This window comes from Dermacentor albipictus, chromosome 2, assembly GCF_038994185.2.
Source record: "Dermacentor albipictus isolate Rhodes 1998 colony chromosome 2, USDA_Dalb.pri_finalv2, whole genome shotgun sequence".
NCBI classification, from domain to species: domain Eukaryota; kingdom Metazoa; phylum Arthropoda; class Arachnida; order Ixodida; family Ixodidae; genus Dermacentor; species Dermacentor albipictus.
Window position 1 is genome coordinate 24,363,387 of NC_091822.1, and position 24,419 is coordinate 24,387,805.

The window sequence follows — 24,419 nt, forward strand, 5'->3', positions numbered from 1 at the left end:
GTGATTACGCTGGTCCCGCATGTACAGGTTCAGAGAGATTAAATTCTGGGGTTTTGTGTGCCAAAACCATGATCTGATTATGAGGCACCATGGGGGCACATGACACTTGAAAGAGGGGCATTTGACACCCCCAACTGCCAAAGTGTGGGGGAGGCAAAGTACGTCATTTGACCCGCTCCCACCCACTTTAGAAAGCGGCCACTTTCGGCTGCATACTGGAAAGTCCAACAAAAGTACAGCTGAAGCGAAATTTTCTTTCTTAATAGAGAGAGAGAAAGAGATAGGAGTCATAAGGGAAGGGCAGAGCCACCACATAAGTAATGCTCTTCCTTACTACGCATCCTATGGTTGGACAGCAGCGATGATTGTCTTTTGTGCCTTCTCGGGACGTCCTGTAGTGGACAATGCGCGAGATTCACCATACACGCTCACATTGCGGAGAACGCCTAGCGCTGGGCTGTTGCCCCCGTGACAAATGTCAGCTTGCGTAACTTGCATCATGCCGTTTTTTTTTACTGCAATATCCGCATTCGACTAAGCTTGCTACATTTAACCTACGGGCAAGGGTGAGGTAAGGATAAAGTATAATCAGCCGCACCTGTACGCCTTACGGCATGAAATCATTAGATTATCAAATGCTGGAACTATTTATCTTTGTTCAGAGACAGCCTACATAGCGTTGCAGTCTCAGTATCTTATCGTCATAAAAAATCTAATCAACCTCTTACAGGTATAACTGTCCAATTTCATTGTTATCCCAACTTATCGTAGATATGTTCCTGCGAATGACCTGGGTCTAATGTGCAGAGCCATTTCAATCCCAATGCGACACTGACTTCAATTTTTTCTAAAGGCAGGCGTCACTTTTGACTTTGACAATTTTAGTTTCAGGCTGTTTCTAAATAAGAGCCACACTAGTACGTGTTTCCCGGCAGGAGAGAAAAACAGCAGATATTACGTATTTTGAAAAAATGAAGGCCACTTTTTGGTGACGTTTACTGAAAATTTGCATTGGTGTAGGTTGCTTATGTGCTCTGAAAACAATTACTGAACAGTCGCTTTCTACCAATTTTTATGCGTTATACATGCCATTTAGTTTTCTCCCACGGTATCCTCGGTAAAATATGCGGGGCATGGTGCACATATTTCATTATGCAAAAAAGAGGTGAGGCGTGCAGACAGGACACAAGAGTAGAGAAGTGGTGTGACGAGGAACGCGGTGCGACGTCATGTGCCTCCTTGGAGCACGGCCACTGCGAAATTGCAAGTTTGCAGCCAGTAAAGCTTTCACTTTAAAAGCACCGAAGTCACAACGGGAGTGTCAAATTTGCCCCCAAGAAGACCGACAGAAGGCAGTTTTTTGGAAAAATAACTCCTGAAAAGGGGACCCATGTCATATGTAAGAGGCATGCAGCGCAGAAAGAAAGGAACAGGACCATGTGCACGCATCGGTCCGAACGGCACGAGCCCTCAAGGTGCGTGACCCGAGCTGTGATCGGGAGAGAAGCGGCGCTGAGCTGGCATTATTGACGTAGCTCTGGGCCAAGAAGGTCGTAGCGTCACCATCGGACTGGCAACGGGAGCCATGGAGGTTTGGTCAAGTCCGTGACACTGGCGGGCCAGGGTGTGGCCGTCGACCTCGGTGTTGTACCCATACTCATGGTGCCGTCGCAGTCGTAGCAGCGCCATCATTCCAGTTTTGTCACCCGACTCTCTTCACGCCTATCGCCATACAGTCGTCATGCATTCGTTGTCACACTACTATTGTGATGCTGTCGTGGTCATTTCATCGTCGTCATTCTAACTTCGTGACCTGATCCTCGACATGTCGTCGTCGTCACGCCTTTATGTTTCCATTCGTTTTGGGCACAACAAAATACACATACAACAAGCACAGACGTTGCGGCAATCGTGATTCGGTCAGCTGTTTCAGCAGACGATCGCACTGAGGCCAGCACTTCTGAGTTCGTGTGGTGTGTGATGTGGTGAATGAATCGTGTGGAACTTCGGGTGGTCAACTGCAACGTGTTTCGTGTGGTTTCAGGTGACTGAAGTTTAATGGGCAGGCTCTGCACTGTTTCCAGTGGCAAAGATAGCTTTCGAAAGCGAAAGACACTACGAGCCGAACAATGGGAAGTATGTACATCATCAGCCACGCCGCCAGTTCCAGCTGACAGTGCGCTCTTCTATTCGTCATGTGAAGCCAGTTCAGTACAAGTTCACTGTACTCCTTCACTCCCTTCTTTCAAGCGCATGGATCTTTTGGGCTAGTTGGGGATAAATTGCTCATGCAGCACTCAAGAACACTGACGGACTGAAGCACACGTGACAGCGCAGTCATGTTTGAGTCAGTGTGTCCTTATACTTGAGCACTGCAAGAAGAAATTATCTGTTTGCAACAAGTGGACCGAGTGCAGTGCTAGCAGGACCTGCATCATGCAAGACCTATGCATGTAGCAGCGTATACCAGGATTGCTTCGATGCCTGCTTCGGAAGCAGCAAGTACTGAGTCAATGAAACTGTAATAGATTTTTTATCTCACTTTTTGTTTATGGAGGTGTAGATGGTGTGAGCGCATTGTGGGGAAGGTGAAATGGTGTCATGAGTGCTTTGTGCAGTCGGTATGCTTTAACTGCTCAAATACCTTCAGCTTCTACTAAAATGTTTCTTGCTGTGATACTATAAATTGTAGTCAGGATAAAGATCTACTCAAAACTAAGTTACTAATGCATCTGCGCAGAATGTGTTTGATTAACAAGTTAATATTTTCCCACCAACATTATGCTGATGCACAGTATAAGTGCTTGAAATAAATACATTTTGTAAAGGTGAATGACTGGGCCTACAATAACAAACTTTGTAATGGCACTGCAAGAAGTGCTGCCATGAGTATTAGCCACAACAAAACTGATGTGTGTCCAACCTTCCTCACAGGCAGCCCTATAAAGACTGTTTGGGCCCTTACCATTCCGGGTGTAACATTCAGCCCTTCTCTCCACTTTCCTGCATATGCCACCAGCACTGTATCTAAGCATCGGCCCATTCTTGGGTTTGTGTCCCGTGCCTCCCTTCCCTGATGACCTGAGGTTTTCCGAGCACTCTACACTTCATCATTCTGTCACGACTTAAGTACTGCTCATCAGTATAGTCCCCGTACCAAACTCGCAACGCTAACAAATTTAAGATTGTTCGGAGCCAGACAACACGCACCCTCTACTTCCGTCTTTTCGGTTATCACAAGCTCATGCCAGCCTACTAGGATTGCCTCAAACCCCTCAAATGGCACACACTGCAATACCAGTGCAACATTGCACTAGTCTATTCTGGAGGGTGCTTGATGGCTCTCTGGACAGCACTCATCTTTCTTCTTCAGTACTTCTGAACAAGTGGTCAGCACAGCCTGAGCCTGTATGGCCCAACACTACAACTCCATGATTATATCTGGCATACAGAGCTTTCTCCCCCCGGCCATTTGGACTCCCCTTCCTTGCAACCAGACTGAAATGGCACTTCTGTGTGCTGTGCACCCATCGACTGTTTGCGTGTGTGCCGTGTCGTGTGTGCATGTGTGTGCACGTGGAGGGGAAGGGGGTGTCTTCTGCACCCTGCAAATTCCTGCTCTAGATGACTGGCTGTCAGACGCTCTAACATAGAGGCATCAGCCTTTCATTTAGTCTAGAGTGCCATGTTACCACTATTATTATCATTATTATTACTATTATCATCACTACGACGACATTCATTGTGTTGAAGCAAGCGGGACACATAATTAAACATATTTCTGGAGCTTCGTGCACTCATACTCTTCTAAAAAGAGTGCCAAAGATATACGTCTTCATGAGTGTGTACGCTATCAGTCAATGAAAACCTTGTTTTCAAGTGCATGAAGTGCCTCAAACCTTCCCTTTCTTGTGGTGCTGATGGTATTTCTTCCGCAGAGCTTAACCCTCTGAGACACCGTCTACACAATTGTGCACAGCATCAGAGTGCATCGACAGCAAAAGCACTGATGAAAGCAATGGTATTTAAAATGTGTTTCATACATCTTGAAACACTTATTATTGGAACTGTGCTGCAATTTTGAATAATGTGCAGAATGCTTTAGCAAAATGAGCGGAAAGGTAGATGGCTGGGTGTTTTTACTCTGTCAGTATGTTGTATGTAGCGGGTTCACTTCTTTCACTGTTTTTCACAATTTCACGTACTAGGCCTAATTTTCAAGTGGCTGGATAAGTGCTTTTTAAGCTTTTCAAAACACGAAATAGTACATGTTCTCATATTTGATGTTCCTGTAGTAAGTTTTCGCATGGAGTCGAAATTTTGTAAACTTGTTGACAAAACTTGTTAAACAATTGAAAATTCTTAACCTTTTCTGCAGCTGTACACGATTCTGAAAATTCTACGATTCTGAAAATGCACGAAATTGGGTGAAAGCAAGTTTTCAATCAACGGGATATAGTGGCATCTGAAAGGGTTGAGACGTATGGAAGCATACTTGTTCCCAGTTCTCACAAGCATCTTCAATAGCTTCCTAAAGTCTAGTACGTTTTCTAGCACTCGGAAGGTAGCATGGACATTGCCTGTGCACAAATAGGGTGCTAGATGTGCAGTTACTAACTGCCGGCCTATATCTATCCTCTGCAGTGCGTCAAAGGTGTTTGAATTGGCATTGGATTCCTTGCTTTCTCTTAGTGCTAAGAGCATTTTAATAAATAAACAGCATGGCTTTGTGTGCCGACAACTTAAAACTATTTGAGACTGTCAACAGTGTTCACCACTGCGTCAACCTCTAAAAATACATTTTTTCGCTCTCAAACTGGTACAGAAACAATAGGTACTCTTAAATGCTTCTAATACTATGGCATTAAGTTATATGCGGAAAATACACCTTGTGAAATTTTCATATACCCTATGGGATGCTCCACTCCTCAGGGCCGATGAAATGAAGGATCTTAGCGTGTACTTTGGCAAAATGCTAAGCTTCTCTTCACATAGATAATTACACAACGCACCCTTCACGCTCTTGGAATTGCATGCCGTATATTGCGTGATTTCCACTCACATGTTGTGTTTCTGAAATTCTGCTGTGTGCCTTCCACTACTAGAGTATGCCTCTGTAGGAGGGGGTGCAACGTGTAAATCTAATTCAGGTCTCATTAACGCATCCAAAATAAATTGATATCTATCTTCAAGCACCACTTTTGCGATTCGGGTGACCACAGTTGAGCCTTCTCAAATACAGTATACCTCAACTCGCACCTCTAGCTTCAAGACTCAATTAATCCCACCTTTTGTTCCTGTATATATTTGAAGGTTCACAACATTATACATTTCCTAAAGCTTCTCGATAATATGAATTTGTTCGTGCCACAACAGTATACCAGGCAGCATTCCAAATTCTGTGCGAGGCCTTGTTGCAAGACTGTGCTATATATGACTTGACTCCGAAACACATAATAAGAACTGTGCCTATATTGACATACTTCATAGTTCATTTCCTGTGTTTTGTGTATCTGCAGATAATCAAGTATGATTAACCCCTTTTACTCTCCCTCGTTTTAATTTTTCTCTATTTGTTTCTGTACCTTGCATTTTTACGTCTACCACATTCATGTTTTCTGTACATTATGTCTCATGTATTGCTCGTTAAGTGCACCAGTACGTAGGCTCTCTAGCTGTTCCTGGGCGCTATAATAAATAGTTGAATGATTGGTTAATAACGTAGTATAAAATCGTGCTTTTTAAGTCAGTACTAGTACATTATTTTTCAGTGCTGTAGCTTCTGTGCCATTAAAAAAAAGGCATGAATTGAGAAAGTGTAATAATATGCTATGTGCCTGATTATATGCATTGTGGTAATAATTTCTTATGAGTTTTAATAATGGTTGGCTACTGTATGCAGTGTTGTGCAATAAAATATGCCACAGCAATTATTGCGTGCCTCACAGAGCAAATGGAATATGTTTCTCAGTCAAAGCAACATAGCAGGCTGAAAACAATAAACTGATATAATTTTTGTGGTGACAAAGTGCATAAATTGTGAAAATAACCTGTTTAGAAATATATATTTCTTGTATTATGCAAATGAGCTGCCCCTGCATTCGAATAAGCACTTCAATAGTTTCGACTTTACAAAGGGCAACGAAAGACCCCTATTAAAACACTCCAATTCTCAAGCTTGAACGATCTGATGGTATGTCATTTCATTAATGTCCAAAAAGACAAACTTGACAAGTTGAAACCAGTTACAATAGAACATGGCCTTTACACGGTGAAAATGTGTTCCAGTAATGCACTCAATGTGAAGGCCTCCTGATGCGGTGTTGATGCATCAAAACAACCTAGAATAATAAATGAGGTGCTTCATGGGCAAGATTTGACATAATCAAGAATCGGAAGGAAACAAGCTACGAATTACATAAAATTTAGCTATTCTAAATTTTTCTTTGTGAGTGATACAGGTGTTTCATTTCTTTTTGCTGATTTTCTCAGAACCCACTTTGTCATGTTTCTTTCATGCACCAACCAAGGAGGATACATCCTCCTTGGCACCAACAAGCATAAGTATATTGACACGGATACTTTATCTGTATCCGATGGTCGTATTTCACCGGCTAAAAAATGTTAAACGTTATCGCTCGGCGCAGGATGCACCTGAATTTATACGAAGTTTCGCGAATGTTATCGATGGTGTGGTCGGTTGTCTGGTTGTCGACGAACTTTGTACAATCTGATTGCATACGCGTCACAAATTGTGTAGTAGTTTCTGGAAGGTGCTCGGGCACCAGTAAATACGCTGGAATCTTCGACAACAGATGTAATGCAAACCGATGTGCCTGACCTGCAGATGAGATTTTCGACTATTGCCGAGATTGCTCGCAGCTATCGTTGCGATCGAGTCTGCATCATTTTTCACCGTCACTACTGTGTGAGAATATTTCAGGCACAGATTACTTCAATCATACGTTGCCCGCCTTGCTCGCCGCTATCGTTGCGATATTTCCAGCACAGATCTTTTCAATAATAGATTGCATGCCTAATTCTTACATAGTTGGCTTTGCAATGAGCTACAAAAAAATGAAATGGTACAACAGTTTTTGATATGATAGGTCAGCATTGTGCAGGTGTTTGCAAAGCGATCTTGTAGACAGACGACGTGTGAGCATGAGCGCTGATGTCGATATTTTGTGCACTATTGTTACTTCAAAGATAAAAAGAAACTGTTGCGGCAGGTGTACAGTCATTATTCAAACATGTTTTTCACATCTGAAAGAGTATACACATCGTTGACTTATTGTTTCAAGCTTAGTTTACAGCAGGCTGTTTTAGGCCAGACTTTGACGGATGAAGTCAAAGTGGCCCAGCAACAGTGTGCCGCAGCCGAGGAGCGAGCCCTTTTACTCCGACGAACGCGAAGCGAAGCGTTCGCTTGTCGGCGCGTGCCGAAGCTCGCCGACGCGTGGTTGGGCCTTCTAGATGTCCTCCTCGCCCGCCGCTCCGTACAGAATGGAGACATATTGCGGCGTCTGCTACGGCGTTGGTCACGCGAATCGCGGACGCCGTAGCGACGCGTTGACGACGCTCGTGTGCCTTGAAAGCGATCTGCGACGTGGCCAAAGTGGGCGTCCGCGCGGGCCTCACCTTCAAAGCAAGCTGCGATGTTTGCAGAGTGCGCGTACTGCCGGTAGCTTCTTATGCGCTACGCTTTCTAGGTTTCGTTCGCGTTGAAGCGACAGGTGCACGGAGGTCAATTGGCTCGCGGCTGCTGCCAGAATTTCTTTACTCCAAAATTTTCACAGCGAGTTTCCGCGCTCATCGAGCGAGATGTGTTCATATTTACTTGTGCGCGCGTGACACCGTGCTGGTTAACGGGTAAGTTGGTTTGAATCCATGATAGAATGGGTAAGCGCGACTGAACAAAGACGTAGAAAGACGCAGACACGCAAAGACAACGCTGTCTCTGTGTGTCTGTTTCTTTCTACGTCCTCGCCGAGTCACGCTTACATATTCTATCATTGTTAATTTGGTCAGTAGGCGAATGTTTACAAGCTTATACGGCCGATAAAAGTACCAATTGCTTACTTCGTACAACCACCTACTAGTTTGCTATCGCAATTCACCTTTCGGGTGGAGTTGCGAATCTTTTTCTATGGCGAAAGAAAATCGGCCCGACACAGTCTTCGCCGCCTGGCGGGCGGACGCTCGCCGCGAGCGCCTTGCTTCGAAGGCCTCGGCCGCAGCAGGGCCGGTCGCCGCGGTAATCGCCGGGTCAGCGCCCGCGCGCGCCCCGCCCCGCCAAGGACGCGACGTACTGGACTGCGCCACCTTTCTCCCCGGCTGAAGATGCTCCCCGTAAAGCGGGGGTCGCTTTCGCGCACGTCATCGAGCGAGGCTCGTCTGCCGAGCAAGCTTGGACCTTGAAATTACCGACGGTATGGCGCACTAATAAACCGCTTCCACCTAGTCGTCGCATGAGAGACGCACGTGGGCCACGGCGGACCGATCCGAGACTCGGCGACCGCGCAACGTGGCCACAGATTGGCCCACCACTGTGCTGCGGCGCCCGTTCGATGACGTCCTTCTCGTATTTATCCTTCGTATCACTGAGCACCCACTTTAATTTATTTGTCCTGTTTACTTACGGCAGCGGGAGCAGAAGCTATAGGCTGTACACAGCCTGACAAAGGCCCCTGCTCCTGATGCAGTTCGACGAGCATGAAATAATCACGTGGTAACCAAATATGAGCAAGCAAGTACTACAGTGAAAGAAATAATGAAAACTACAGTATATAGAACGCTATGAAAAACACATACAATATTATAGATCTATTGCACAAGCTATGTACATAAAAATGAAACACCTATGACAAGATAAAATATAAACTAATTACACAACCTCAATATTGTTACGCGAAGGACGAGTCAGCAAGACGAGCAACTATGTACAACAGCGGTCGCAGCGCTGGCCGGTTAGATTCACAGCGCGAGTCCAGTTCGTTCTTCCTCCTCTTTTCTGGAGTGATGGCGCCCACGCGCCTCGTTCAAACTAACATATACCACACGCGTGTAGCAATATTGTGTTCTATTAGAGCAGATTTCAACGCATAATTTGTACAAAGAACACTGGCATCTCTGATGTTATTTAGGCGCTTTAACAATGCACGTATCTGATGCACTCTGTGTACCGAAGTTAGTCCTTTGTTTCAGCTGCTGTGTTTTTCTGACGTGCTGAGTAATGTGTATGTTCTGATGTGGTTTATAGAGACATTCCGGTGCATTTCGCTTAATTCGGTGCATAAGTTTGAAGTGGTACACTTAGTTCAAGTATTCTTAACATTCTCTTTTGCACAACTAATAACTTCTTGTAATTATGTTACGTGGTTGTGGCCCACACCAGAACACAATACGTTAGATTAGAGTAGACGACCGCGTAAAACAATTGTTTTTATCCAGTTAGGTAGGAAGGATCCAATTTTGTACATACGCCCACAGTTTTACTCACTTGTATTACGAGCCTTCCTGCCTGCTTATTCCATGCTGAACCCTCAGTGAACCACGCCCTTAAGAATTTTTGGCTACCTACCTGTTCCAGTGTTTTTCTCTCAAACATAATAGTTGCGAATCAGCGTGGCTTATTTATAGGAGCAAATATTATATATTCAGTTTTATTACCATCCATTTACAACTTTTTAGACCAAAAGCAATGTGACAGTTTAATAAATTACTCAATTACGTCGCGTTCCAGCTCTTGAAGGTCCGCTGAGGAAAGCATTTGCATAATCTGCATACATTATCGGCTCATGAGAGACTGGAATATCACGCATGATATAAATTATGGCCCGAGGATCAACCCCCTTTTCTTTATTTCACACAAATGAATTCGCTATGCCAACACGGCATAATAGATAACACCACCACGCCACGCTTCATTTATGCCACGGCATACTTTCTAAAATCTATAAATCAGTTCAATGTACAGAATCTGTTTTCAATGCTTTTATTATTTCGTGTTTAATATTAGGAAGCCACGTTTCAGGCGATTTTTTTTTTCGAAAGCCAAACCACATATCATTTTGAGAAAATCGATTCAACCTGACGTTCAACCTGATTCACCGTTGTCGCAAAAAAAAAAAACTTGAGGTTCCGCACATCACGCCATGTGATGTTTCCGTTCACAGGCTGCCCTCTCAAGGAGATCATATTGTCACGTGGTAGTGACGTATAAAGAACACAGTAGCAATACAGCGGAAGAGAAAGCTAACCTTTATTGGGCGAACCTGTGCCCACAAAAACAGGCTACGCTTAAAGAACGGCGACAGCAGCGAACACAGTCGGCGGTCGTCGAAATCTGATCAGTGGGTCAAGCGTGTCGGCTTTTATAGATCAGTCGTCGAATGTTCCAGAGTAATCGCTGGGACCCGCGTGCCTTCGACAAAGTTCTACACTATTCGCGTCGTGCAGATTATACAAGGTTCGGTGACGGATAGTGGATGAAACCACCGATAACATTCCGGAAACTTCCGATACACGCAGGCGCGTCCTACGCTGTGCGATAACATTTGTTAGGCGGTGAAACGTGGTCGCCCGATAAAGATGAACACGTACACGAGTCAATGCCCCCCTCTTAAAAAGCACCGACCCGATGCTGCAAACAAAAGAAAGTAATAAACAAAAGCACCCGTAGGAAAGAAACAACAACATAAGGAAGTTCGCCAGCGTGCGTAAAAGGGCTTAAGACGCACCACGTGGACCACTTCAGATCGTGCGCGGCGCCGCTGTGAATGCGAAATGCCGTCTGGCACGACCTCACAATCCAGTTCGCCAATACGTCGGATGTTCTGGTAGGGTCCGAAATAGCGTAGCAGTAGTTTCTCACTGAGTCCTCATCGGCGTATCGCGGTACAAACCCAAACACAGTCGCCGGTCAACATAGCGTCGTCGGAGGTTGTAGTATCGGCTGTCGGTCCTCTGCTGGTTTTTTTATCCGTAGGCGGGCGAGCTGTCGGGCTTCTTCGGCGCGCTGGTGATAGGTGGCGACGTCAAGATTCTCTTCGTCGGTGACGTGCGGCAGTATGGCGTCAAAAGTCGTTGTCGGGTTTCTGCCTTAAACCAGCTTGAAAGGGGTGATCTGTGTTGTTTCTTGCACCGCCATGTTGTAAGCGAATTACGCACGGCCGGATGGCATCCAAGGTATTGTGCTCGACGTGGACGTAAACTGCTAGCACGTCGGTGAGGGTCTTGTTCAGGCGCTCCGTGAGACCATTCGTCTGTGGGTGCTAGGCAGTTGTCATCCTGTGCCTTGTCTGACTGTACTGCAGAATGGCTTGGGTGAGCTCAGCTGTGAAGGCCGCTCCTTTGTGGGTAATGAAGACTTCTGGGGCGCGATGTCGCAGGAGGATGTTCTCGACGAAGAATTTCGCCACTTCGGGTGCGCTACCTTTCGGCAGAGCTTTCGTTTCAGCGAAACGGGTGAGGTAGTCCGTGGCCACGACGATCCACTTATTTCCGGATGCTGACGTCTCGTGAACATTGTTGGAGGATAACGAAGGTGGCAGGGTAAGTCCGGTCATGAACGGTAATTCTTGCCGTGCAGATTCTATTCGGCGTAATGAGGTGTCCTCCAGCGGTCCGAATTTGAGGGCCTTCCCATGCAGTCTTAACTTTCTCTAACTGGGCGGCGATGTGTCCTCATGACGGAGTAATCGGCCCCTGTGTCCCCATGGCGGTGACTATATACGTGGCCGTCGAGAAGCACGTCAAGGTCGGTGGTTCTTTGTCTTGCGTTACAGTTAGGTCTTGGCGTCGGATCGCGGCTGCGTCGTGTTGACCTGTGTCTGGTACGTGGCGTCGTCAGGTCGCCTTTTGTCGGCCAACTCTTTGCTCCCAGACTTCGTCGGGATGGCGGCGTGTCGTTATTATGTCGTCGAGATGGTCTCTTCGTCGTCTTCGTCGGCGGCGGAGGATCTTCGTCAGTTCGACGAACAGCAACCGCACCTCCATCGGTTGCTGCTTTTAGTTTTCCGGATATGGGCTCGCACAGCGGCCCCGGGCTGGGTCGTTGTGTGGACGGTGTTGTGGCGACAGGTAGCGGCCTGGTGATGGCGAACGGGAGGGTCGTCGAGAACTCCACTGAGTGGCGGCTAGGTAGTCCACGATATGGCGAGGGCGTTCACCTTGCTGCGGGCGCGCAGCATTGACAGCGAACCCTCGCAGTCCCATCTCGCGGTAAGGACACCGGCGGTAGACATGTCCGGCTTCCCCGCAGTGATAGCAGATGGGGTCGTGGTGGGGGGTGCGCCAAATGTCCCTCTGCGCTGGTCGACGGGCGGGCGTGCTGGCTGCGGTGGCGGAGGGGGACCTTGACGACGGCGGCGTAGGCTATCGCTTCCGGCACGGGAAGCGACCATTCGGGCTGCACTTCGGTGCACCTCCACCAGATGGAGATGCACGTGTCAATATTCCCGGCAAAATCGTTCGATTTTACAAGACAAGCGACGAGAGACGCAAATAAATGTAAGCTGAAAGAGAGCACACCACGTGCGTACAGTCAACAGCAAAAGATTGCGGGATGCGCGAGCGCGTGGCAAAGCGACCCTGGATGGATGGATGGATGGATGTTATGAGCGTCCCCTTTGGAACGGGGCGGTGGGTTGCGCCACCAAGCTCTTGCTACTATGCCCCCTGATATCCTACCTAGGTTAACCAATGAAAAAAGAAAAGAACTAACACGTCCAAATTTTCTGATCCCCTATTGCGAACTGTGTTTTTGTACGTCTCCGTCTTTTGTCGTTTCCCTACTTTTCTTCCACCAATACTCCAATCGCCTCTTACTAATGTCTATTGCGGACCTGTTTGCTTTACCACTGCTCCCTCTGAACCCAAGGGCTTCAAGGAGGCCAGTGGTGCCCAAATCGACCGCTGGGTAGACGTCTTCACATTCTAATAAAATATGCTCCGTCGTTTCCCTAGCTTTACCGCAGCAAGCACATGCTTCTTCTTCCTTCTTATATCTCGCTTTATAGGTGCGTGTTCTAAGGCATCCCGATCTCGCTTCGAAAAGTAATGAGCTTCCCTTTGAGTTATCATAAATGGTTTCTTTCCTGATTTCGTTTTTTTCTCTTAAGTAGTTACTCATGGCAGGTTTCTTTTCCATTGCCGCCACCCATGAGATTAATTCAGCCTCTCTAACTTTCCGCTTGACCTTCTTTGTTGCTGTGTTGCCCACCCCACAGGCCGCATACTTGCTGGTAAGCTTCCTAGTTCTTTTCCTCCACTGTGAATCAATGTTTTGCCTGTACAGATACCTGAACACACTCCCAGCCCATTTACTTTCGTCCATATTCCTCAGCCGTTCTTCATACTCAATTTTACTGCGAGCTTCCCTCACTTCAAAACTAGTCCAGCCCATATCCCCCTGCACAGCTTCATTTGTAGTCTTCCCGTGAGCGCCCAATGCGAGGAGACCCACTGACCTTTGGTTCCCGTCGAGCCCTGATTTAAAGCAAACAACCGCATTTCCAAAAGTAAGTCCTGGAACCATTACTCCTTTCCACATACCTCGTAGGACCTCGTACCTATTGTATCCCCATAGCGCTCTGTGCTTCATTATGGCTGCATTTCTCTTCCCCTTGACTGTTATGATTTTTTCCTGTGCTTCCATATATCCATTGCCTTCGTTTATCCATATACCAAGGTATTTATATTCTGTTACCCGAGCTATTTCTTGGCCCTGTATCTCCACTGTCTGTTCACTGTTTTCATTGCATACCATAACACCTGATTTTCTAACACTAAATTTCAAACCTAAATTGCTTGTTAGCGAGCAACACAATGTCGACCGCATAAAATAAACCTGGGAGTTGCTGCTCTATTACTGTACCTGCCTGTTTGTATGAGAGATTAAACCCGATATTACTTCCTTCTAGCTCGCTCTCCATCCTCACCATGTACATCATAAACAGCAGCGGGGATAAAGGGCACCCCTGCCTCAGTCCCTTGTTGATTTGAACTTTATCCGCGCTTCTCATCCCTTCCCATTCAACGCAAACGGTATTTTCTAAGTAAATCTCTCTCAAAAGCTGTAGACAATCGTTACCTAAGCGTTCTCCTTCCAGAATATCCCACAAAATGTTGCGGTCTACGTTGTCGTATGCTCCTCTAATGTCCAAAAAGGCCACATACAACGGTCTGCTTTCTGCTTTTGATATTTCGATACACTGAGTAAGAACAAACAAGTTATCATCCAAACGCCTACCTATTCTAAAGCCATTCTGAAGCTCTCCCAAAATGCCATTATTCTCTGCCCATGCTTGAAGCTTCAATTTGATTGCCTGCATTGCTAGCCTGTATATTACCGATGTAATGGTCAACGGTCTATACGAGTGAATTCTGTCTTTCTCCCCCTTACCTTTATAAATTAAATTCGTTCTACTTTGTCGCCAACTGTCTGGTATTCGTCTATCTCTCAAAGTTTTTTCCACTGCTTTCACCAGAGCTTCCTTACTTTTTGGTCCCAGTTCATTTATCAGCCTAACGGGAACCTCGTCTAGCCCTGTGGCTGTGCGCTTAGGAATTTTCTCTTCCGCTTTCTTACAGTTTAAATTTGTCAGCACCAGCTCCTTTTCCACTTGGGTCTCTTTCATGGTATTTTTTTTCCTCAAGTACAACCTCGTCATTGCCTTGGAAGGATTCGGCTGTTGCGTTTCGGATGTAATTTATTGCCGCTTCTCCTTCCAGTCTGTTTTCATCTTCGTCTAGGATATGTTGTTGTATTGTTGCTGACTTCCTGCCTAATAATTTTATGTGATTCCAGAATATTCTAGGTGCGGCCTTCTTTTTCTCACGTTTTTCTGACAACCAACGTTCACTTTCACCTTTTAATTTTGCTTGCACCAGTATTTGAACCATAGACTTTTTCTCCCGGTATATTTCCGATTTACTGGTTACTTCATCCTGTGGCAACTGCGCCTTCTTTGCCTGCCTGTGCTCTCGAGATGCTTTCTGTCGTTCGGCGATCGCTTCTCGTATCTCCTTGTTCCACCAGCTTTTCGGTTTCTTTTTTCCTTTCCAACGAACATGTTGTTTCTCTTTACGTATTTCTGTCGTTATTACACTTATAAGCTCACCATATTCCCACTCCTTACTTGGCCACTTGCCAAGTTCTTTTTCAACTCTAGTGACTATATTTGCTATTTGTTCAGCCTTCAAATTTGGACTGGCCATTGTGTTTTCCTTGCTCTCTTTCCCAACTACATATCCCATTTTCAAAATGATGCGTTTATGGTCACTCCCTATGCTGCTAAACCCTTCCTCATCGATGACCATTTCTCTCAACTTATCATGAATTCCTTCTGTCATCAGAAGGAATTCATGATTCCTGCCCTTCTAGCGGTGACCCCTGGTGTCGAAACCGATGCCTGCACGCATGCGCGTCCCTCCGAGACTGCAAGCATAGAGAAATTCTGCAAGCGTGCATGTTTCTGCGCTTCCTCCATGCGCGCCGCGCGGACGATATCCGAATGTAGCCGCGAGGTAACCCTCTTGCGATATGCGCTGTGGCGGCTGTTGCCTGTCTTTGTTCGGCTGACTTGGAAACGGAGCAACATGGGTTTAGCTCACCGCAACTCGGTGTTATCCCTGATAGACGATGGCGTTACAGCAGGATGATGTCGCTATTGCGAACATGTCGCGACCGATAATCGGGCAACTAGTCGGTACAGTAAAATCACATTTTCGACACAGGACCCCGTTTACCAGGCGCTGATTATTTGGCGGGGCTCGGCCTCACATGGCGAGAAGGTTCCGATGACCGCGATTCTAACGATGTTGTGCGGTGACGCGACGGCTGGTGCAATTCTCGCGCTCGGTTCGTGCGAAAATTCCGCTCGTGCGAGCAATCTGCCTTTGACAACAGCTCAGAGATGGCTCGCTCAGGAGCGAGCGGCGGTTGTTCTGGAGCCGTGTCTGAGCTTCGGGCCCTTTCCAGTTTGCCGTCGCTCTCATCCGCTCCCGCGGGGGGAGGAGGTGACACCCTTCGCTTGCGCGCTCGTGTGTCGCCAGCAGCACGGCGAGGCCGGAGTGAACGGGGGCATTCTGTCGCCAGTGTGACGTGCGAAAGCTTGATGTAGCATTAAAGATTGTGCGCTTCTAAATTAATAAATTATTTAATAGTCACCAGTGGCGTAGCCAGAAATTTCGTTCGGGAAGGGGCGGCTGACGTTGCTGCTCGGCCTCCTCCTTTTTTGGACCAATCGCATTGATAACAACTGCATTGCCATTGCCAAAGATGCTGCAAACGAATTCTTGAACGCCGCGCACAGTCATCACAAGTAAAATATGTATTTTTTCTCATAAAAGAGTGTACTTGTAATTCCCGAAACTTGTGCCCGAAATAATTTACATCAATGCTTCCATGTTTGTCTATTTAATAAGTAAAGAAGATATCACACGAACTTCAGAACTATATCAGTTCGAAACCAGCAAAGCAGTGCATGTCGCTGATATGAAAAACGTAAAGGCCATGAAATGAACGAGTTGAGGTCAAATAATTTAATGAACCTTTGCCATTCAAGAACCTTGCTTACATTTTTTTGTACATACGCAACGCAGGGAAAAATCTCAATGACGCTGTAATTTGTTTCAATGTATTGCGCTGGAGCAGCTGTCACCGGTCGTGTATTACCCGCCGTGGTTGCTCAGTGGCTATGGTGTTGGGCTGCTGAGCACGAGGTCGCGGGATCGAATCCCGGCCACGGCGGCCGCATTTCGATGGGGGCGAAATGCGAAAACACCCGTGTGCTTAGATTTAGGTGCACGTTAAAGAACCCCAGGTGGTCTAAATTTCCGGAGTCCTCCACTACGGCGTGCCTCATAATCAGAAAGTGGTTTTGGCACGTAAAACCCCAAATATTATGATTAACCGGTCGTGTATTGTGAGTAAATGGACCGAAATAATAGTCGCTACAGAGAGCACACAAAGAAAGCAAGAGTTCTGCAAAATATACGAGGGCGAGTCAAATGAAAGTGAGCTAATGCTAACATATGACAAACGAGCTAGTTTATTTAAAAGCGGTCTCCATGAGCATCTAGGCATGTGTCCCACTGACTAACGAGTCGCGTGATTCCCGTATCATAAAACTCCTTGGGTTGCTGCTTCAAAAAGTCTGCAATTGACTCTTTCACGTCATCGTCCGACACGAATTCAGGTTCCCTTGAGCTGTTTCTTCAATAGCCCCAAAATGTAGAAGTCCCAAGGAGACAAGTCTGGGCTGTATGGCGGATTTTGCAGCATTTCCCACTTGAACTTTGCCAGTTTTGAGTTAACTACATCAGCGACGTGGGGACGGGCATTGTCGTGGAGCAATATGACCTCATTCGTCAGTTTTTCACGTCGTTTGTTCTTGATTGTGACACGCAGCCGATCCGACGTTTCACAATATCGGAAACGATTGATAGTCTCTCCAGGTTTAGCAAATTCGATCAGTAATGGCCCCTGACGATAGAAAACAAATCGTCAACAACACCTATCCGGCGGAAATGACGGCCTTTGCTTTCTTTAGGGGTGAATTCGAATGTTTCCGCTGTAAGCTGTTTCAGGCTCGTAGTAGCGGCACCATGATTCGTCCCCGGTCACAATTGTAGACAAGAATTCATCCCACTCATTGTGATACCGGATGAGATGAGTCAAGGCAGCGCCGAACCTCTCCGTCTTCTGGTGGTGGTTCAAGACGGCATCCGTTGCGCACACAAGTGCTGATAACCGAGATGTTCATGAATTATGGTGTGAACCGAACCATGACTGTTCACACGCTCTGCCAGTTGTTCGATGCTTATCTCCTATTCTTGCCTAATCAGCTCATCAACCTTTGCAATTGTGTTGTGGATGATTGCACGGTGGTTTTGGCCCAGTCTTGGATCGTCTTTGCAACTTTCACATTCTTTTTTTTTGTCATTTGATGCAAGGCCGGCACAGTGGCCAATGAAATGCAATGTTAAACGTAAAAGGAAGCCATACGGCTGCTGATTTCTTTTTGGGGAACACCATCAGCTGTCAAAAGCCTCACGACACCACGCTGTTCAACTTTTGGAGCGTCCATTATGTCACGTAACCATGTTAAATCCAGTGTATGTGTATGAGAGCATTAAAGAATCTTGATCCTCACACCTGCGTGTCACTTTTGTAAGTGAGGGATGCCTGCTTGCTACGCGCATGCCTCGTAGATAATCAACTGAGCCATTATTGCGCGGGGTGGGTTGGCTCACTTTCATTTCACTCGCATTCGTACATTAGAAATGCGAAGATAGAATGGAATATACAAATGCGAAGATACAGCTTTATAAAGGGCAAAAGAGTGTCACTGGAAACAAAGTTCACTGCACGTATACACAGAACCTCGCAAAAAAAAATCAATGTACGTATAAGTCTCCAATAGATCTAGGTATCTAAGAAAAAGTCACTGTATATACTGCGCCAAACAAGGCAAGTAAGGATGCTTTGAAATCGCAGATTCACAGATCACAAAATTCTAAGCCTCCCCTCCCTCCACTGGCCCCGATGTATCGCGCGCTACGGAAGGAGGCGTGCTTCCTTCCCGCTTTTCTCCCTTGCGCACACAAGACTGAGCCAGCGTCGTCGGCTCACCCCCTCCCCCCCAGCCTACGCTTTCACTCGCACGTACAGCATGCAGCGCGCGGTGACGATGTTATCGCCCTTGACCTTTATATGGAACATGACAGCGACGGCAGGAATGCGCCTGGAGTGTCCACACAATTGCTATCGGAATAACATATACGATTATCCGGCAACTGAAGCGTCGCGTGGCCCATTACTTTCCGCCATAGAAGATGTAAGAAAATCTAACTTTCAGCATTCGACAATTCGCTGCGCCGCAACAATGTCTTTACTTTTTCTTAATTTTGTTGGGCAGTGGCACCGACATGAAAAAACGCAAAGGAAAGCATGTTGAGTTCAGTCGAATGCCTACTTTGGGCACCTACCGAAGGAATAGAAAACGTGAGACGCTTGGTCTACAGAGAACCATACGCATACTGCTCGGTATCCCAACGTCGGCGGGACAAGACTTTCTGGAGAGGTTGAGCTCAAGCGAACGCGTTCAGTTCGTCGATTCCCCACATTGATGCCAGCTAGCGACCATTGTTTGTTTTTCTCGTCTGCTAGCTAGAAAACGTCCAAAACTCTGCCAGGCGAAAATCCACGCGGCCAGAGAAAAACGAACGCGCATCGAAGTGCGCCGCGCGGTGGTCGGGGCAACACGAGAAAAACGCATGCGCTCTGGCTGGCTGTGGCAGCCCGCTGGTGTTTAGAACAAAAAAAAATTGAAGAGGCTCAATGAGTCCTTAGCGAAATAAAGTGGAAGTAGAAAAATAAACAAGAACGTAGTTACCTTTGCTGTCTTTAGTGTCTTCAGATGGATGCTCTGGCGTAGGTGAAAAAAAAAAGTTGATATTCTTTTCTTTGACATGACGGCACAAATGAACCACCACAACGCTTCGTCTCATTGGACCTCGCTGCGTGCTTTGCCAACTTGTCTGATAGCGTGTTGATTTGGCTTGTCTCGTTATATAATCCGAAGTACGACTTTAGAAAAGCCAATGCACCTTTGGTGTGAAATGTTTGTAAGGACATTAAAATCACAATGTTCAGGAATTGAAAATCTAAAGCACGACTTTGTAAATGTCAATGTCCCTTTCGCAACAAAAGTTTATAGAACTCTGTACCGATGAAGTTTCGCAACTGAAATCGATGCGCGCCGTAGATTCCGCGAACTCCGCCACATGTCGCGAATAGCCCGCTCGCCATCAAAACGCCCTTGAAACTTTGTGCTCGGATGGGTCTCCTTGCGTTATGTGACTCCCGGTGCATGGGTGCTGCCGCGAAATCCAGCCAGAGTTCGCAATGATCGCACCGAAATGTCCTTTCGAGCGTAAAAAAGATATTCTAGACATAATCCGGAATGATTTCCGGCGACGGGGGTTGCTTTGGTCGGCGGTGCATGACAGCACGGTAAATTTTCGGGAAAGGGGGTTGAAACCCCATAAGACCTCCCCTTCCCCCACCACTGGCTACTCCACTGGTGCAATCAGTGCATTTTACCGGTGCTGACATATGGGGCAGAAACTTGGAGATTGGCAAAGAAGCTTGAGACGAAGTTAAGGACCACGCAAACAGCAATGGAACGAACAATGCTAGGCATAACGTTAAGAGACAGAAAGAGAGCTGTTTGGATCAGATGGGTATAGCCGATACTCTAATGAACATTTAAAAAAAATGGAGCTGAGCAGGTCATGTAATGCGCAGGTTCGAATGGGTTACGGAATGAGCACCAAGAGAAGGGAAACGCAGTCGAGGACGGCAGAAGACTAGACGGAGCGATGAAATTAGGAAATTCGCGGGAGCTAGTAGGAATCGGTTGGCGCAGGATAGGGGTAATTGGAGATCGTAGAGACAGGCCTTCGTCCTGCAGTGGACATAAAATAGGCTGATGAAGATGGTGACAAACCGAATGTCTGCGTGTTTTTGTTTTACTTCGTACCGTAGCAAGAGAGACGTACTTCCTTTTCGTCTGCTTGTTCCCACTTCGTGAAGTCGCAAGCGCAGAGAACGAAACTATGCCATTTTCTACCGGGTTCCAACGACGCGACCATGTACGTTCATCCTGTCGCGCCTGCCTCACTGCTCGTGACTGTGGCACTGACTTGTACCGCTAATCAGGTGTTCTCGTGCAGAGTGCACAAAATCATCTGCTGCGGACACAAGACAAATGCAACAGCTCGCACGCGAGGCCGCCACCGGAAGTGCGCCGTGCAGCAAAAAAGAGAGGAAGAAAAGAAGGCGGGACCCGTGAGCTATTCGTTACGCGATCCTCCGGGTACACGGTATGGGAGAACGCAGCGAAGGAACTTTGCTTGCGGAGGCTAGACGATGCAAATGGAGAGAGTGTCTATGTTGGCGGAGGCGCTCGCCTCCTGAAATCATGGGTTCGCGGCATTTTAAATATTTCTAACTCTGCTATTCATGAACTAATTTGAAAAGTTGTTGCAGTAGAACACCCCTTAGAGGGCAGGTAACAACTTCCAGCGTATAACGAAAATTTTCTACTTGACCTGGTAAGGGGCCTTTAACACTAATGCAAGGATGTCGGACTTAAACAAAAGCTATTTCACTTAGCTTAGTGATTTTCGCATAGAAGCGAGCTGCGTGTCTCCTTTCCTCCTCTTTCCCCTGCACGTGGTTGGCTTACGTGAACTCAACCTTTGTCGTAAAGCTTTCCTCATCGCACTCCTTTGTTTATCGGTGCAAGACGACCAAAATTTTGCCTGCGAGGTAGCCAAAGATACGCGTTCAGTGGGCTCAACAATTCTGTTATTTAATTAAATTCCGGGACTTCACAGGCCACGATGTCATTACGAGGCAGGCCACAGTGAGAGACTCCGGATTAACTTTAACCATCTACGGTTATTCAACGCGTGCCTAAATAAGATTACGCGAGGGTGTTTTTCTGTTTTTTTTTATTCCGTCGGAATGCGGCCGACATCGAAACGACGACGCCGTGCTGAGCCTCGTCCCTTCCTTGCAGCGCAGCTCTGACAGCATTTCGTCCTCTTGCATATTTGTTCCGTCTTTCTGGAATCTCTCTCAAGGTGTCTCCGACACATGTTGTCACGTGATAGAGGCGGTAAAAACACAGAAGCAATACTGCGAAAGACAAAACTAACTTTTATTGGGCAAACCTGTGCCCACAAAAACGGGCTACACTTAAAGCACAACGATAGCGGCGAAGACAGTCGGCCATCGTCGAAATCAGGGGACGTATTCTGTTAGAGTCTCCTAGTGGAGAAGTGCATTTCATCTGCTGCTGAAGTGCTGATTGGTGGTGGCGCCTCGCCGCTGCGGACGCGTAGAACAGACCGGCCAATCAAAACTTTAACAGCAGATGAAATGGACGTGTCCACTAGGTGGTTACAGAATACCTCGCTTGATCAGGCGGTCAAGCGCGTCGGCTTTTATACACGAGCCGTGGAAGGTTCCAGATTAATCGCCGGTGCCCGCGTGTCTTCCAGAAAGTTCTACATAATTCGCGTCGCACGTGCAATCAGATTACACAAGCTTCGTTGACAACACATATCAGCAAGAACCGTCGATAACATTCGAGAAACTTCCGATAACTGCGGGCGCGTCCCGTGCTGAGCGATATCATGTTTTAGACGTTGAATAGCGGTCACCCGAAAAAGATATACAAATATACGTGTCAATGCCTCCCTCTCAAAAAGCATCGTTCAGATGCTACAAATATAACAGGATAGCGAAAAAACAAAAGGACAAGTATCAAACAGTAACAAAACAACAAAGAAAGAAAGTCGGAAGTATTACTGCTTAAGAAAGTACAAAGTTCAGCTATGCAAAGTCCCAAAGCTCGTTAGCGCTTGTAGAACAGCTTAAGTTGTACAACATGGCCTATTTCAGGTCGTGAGCGGCACCGCTGTGCTAGCGACATGTCGTCCGGCACGACCTCATAGTCGAGCGCGCCAATGCGTCGGATGATCTTGTAGGTTGCGGAATAGCGGCTTAAACGCTTCTCGCTAAGTCCTCGTCGGCGTATTGTAGTCCAAACACAAACACGGTCGCCAGACTGGTATACTCGACTTAGCGTCCGCGAAGGTTGTAGTGTCGGCTGTCGGTCCTCTGCTGATTCTTGATCCGCAGGCGGGCGAGCTGTCGGGCTTCTTCGGCGCGTTGTAGACAGGTGGCGACGTCAAGATTCTCTTCGTCGGTGACGTGCGGCAGCATGGCGTCGATAGTCGTCGTCGGGTTCCCGCCGTAAGCCAGCTTGACGGGCGGGATATGTGTTGTTTCTTGCACCGCCGTGTTTTAAGCGAATGTTACGTACGGCTGGACGGCATCCCAGGTCTTGTGTTCGACGTCGACGTACATTGCTAGCATGTCGGCGAATGTGTTATTCAGGCGCTCCGTAAGACCATTCGTCTGCGGGTGGCAGGCAGTTGTCCTCCTGTGGCTTGCCTGGATGTACAACAGAATGGCTTGGGTGAGACCCGCTGTAGCAGGGTTCCTCTGTCGGTGATGAGGACTTCAGGGGCGCCATGTCTCAGGAGGATATTCTCGACTAAGAATTTCACCTCTTCGGCTGCGCCACCTTTGGACAGAGTTTTAGTTTCAGCGAAGCGGGTGAGGTAGTCCGTCGCCAACACGATCCACTTATTTCCGGATGTTGACGTCGGAAAGGGTCCCAACAAGTGATCCCGATCTGATAAAATGGCCGGCAAGGAGGCTTGATCGGCTGTAGTAATCCCGTTGTACTTGTTGGTAGTGTCTTGCGTCGCCGACAGTCTCGGCATGTCTTGACGTAACGGGCGACGTCGGCGGTCAGACGCGCCAAGTTGTACTTTTCCAGTGTCCTCGATAGTGTCCAGGAGAACCCGAGGTGCCCACCCGTCGGATCGTCATGTAGGGCGTGCAGTACTTCTGGACGCAGCCCTGAGGAAACAAGAAGAAGGTAGCTGGTGCGGACTGGTGAGAAGTTCTTCTTTACGAGTATTGTTTCGAAGCGTTAACAAAGACAATCCGCGCCTAAATGACCGAGAGACAACGTCGGTATTCCCTTCTAAATATTCAACGAGGTCTTCTAGCTCCGGGTCTGGGCGTTGCTGTTTAGCGAAGCCTTCAGCGCTTATTATTTCAAGGAAGGCGTCGTCATCCTCGCCATCATGCGGCGGCGAGTCAATGGGGGCGCGTGATAGGCATTCGGCGTCAGAGTTTTTTTCTTCCGGACTTGTAGATTACAGTGATGTCATATTCTTGCCGTCTGAGGCTCCACTATGCCACTCGTCCTGAAGGATCCTTTATATTCGCTAGCCAACACAACGCGTGATGGTCGCTGACGACGTTGAATGGCCTGCCGTATAGGTAAAGGGCGGAATTTTGCTGTAGCCCAAATGATGGCGAGGCATTCCTTTTCGATCGTAGACTTGCCTTCCACTTTTGACAGCGACCGGCTTACGTAAGCTATCACCAGTTCAAGTTCGTCTTTCCTCTGGACAAGGACGGCACCGATGCCTCGGCTACTGGCGTCAGTGTGGATTTCGGTATCAGCATCCTCGTCGAAGTGCGCAAGTACAGGAGCCGACTGCATGCGGCGTTTGAGCTCTTGAAATGCGTCGGCCTTCGGCGTTTCCCACTTGAACTCGACATCACATTTGGTTAGATGTGTCAGCGGCTCAGCGATGCGTGAAAAGTCTTTGACAAAGCGCCTGTAGTCGGCACACACGCCAAGGAATCGACGCACTGCCTTTTTGTCGATAGGCTGCGGGAACTTTGGGATGGCAGCTGTTTTCTGCAGGTCAGGGCGGACTCCAGATTTGCTGTTGACGTGGCCAAGGAAAAG

The 24,419-nt window shown here is 47.2% G+C and overlaps 1 protein-coding gene across 2 annotated transcripts in view; it reads right to left on the minus strand.

The window, feature by feature from the left end:
* Nucleotides 1-24,419, minus strand: part of LOC135897922 (endothelin-converting enzyme 2-like) — a 152,413-nt gene that overhangs the window by 122,318 nt on the left and 5,676 nt on the right. The window lies entirely within an intron of this gene.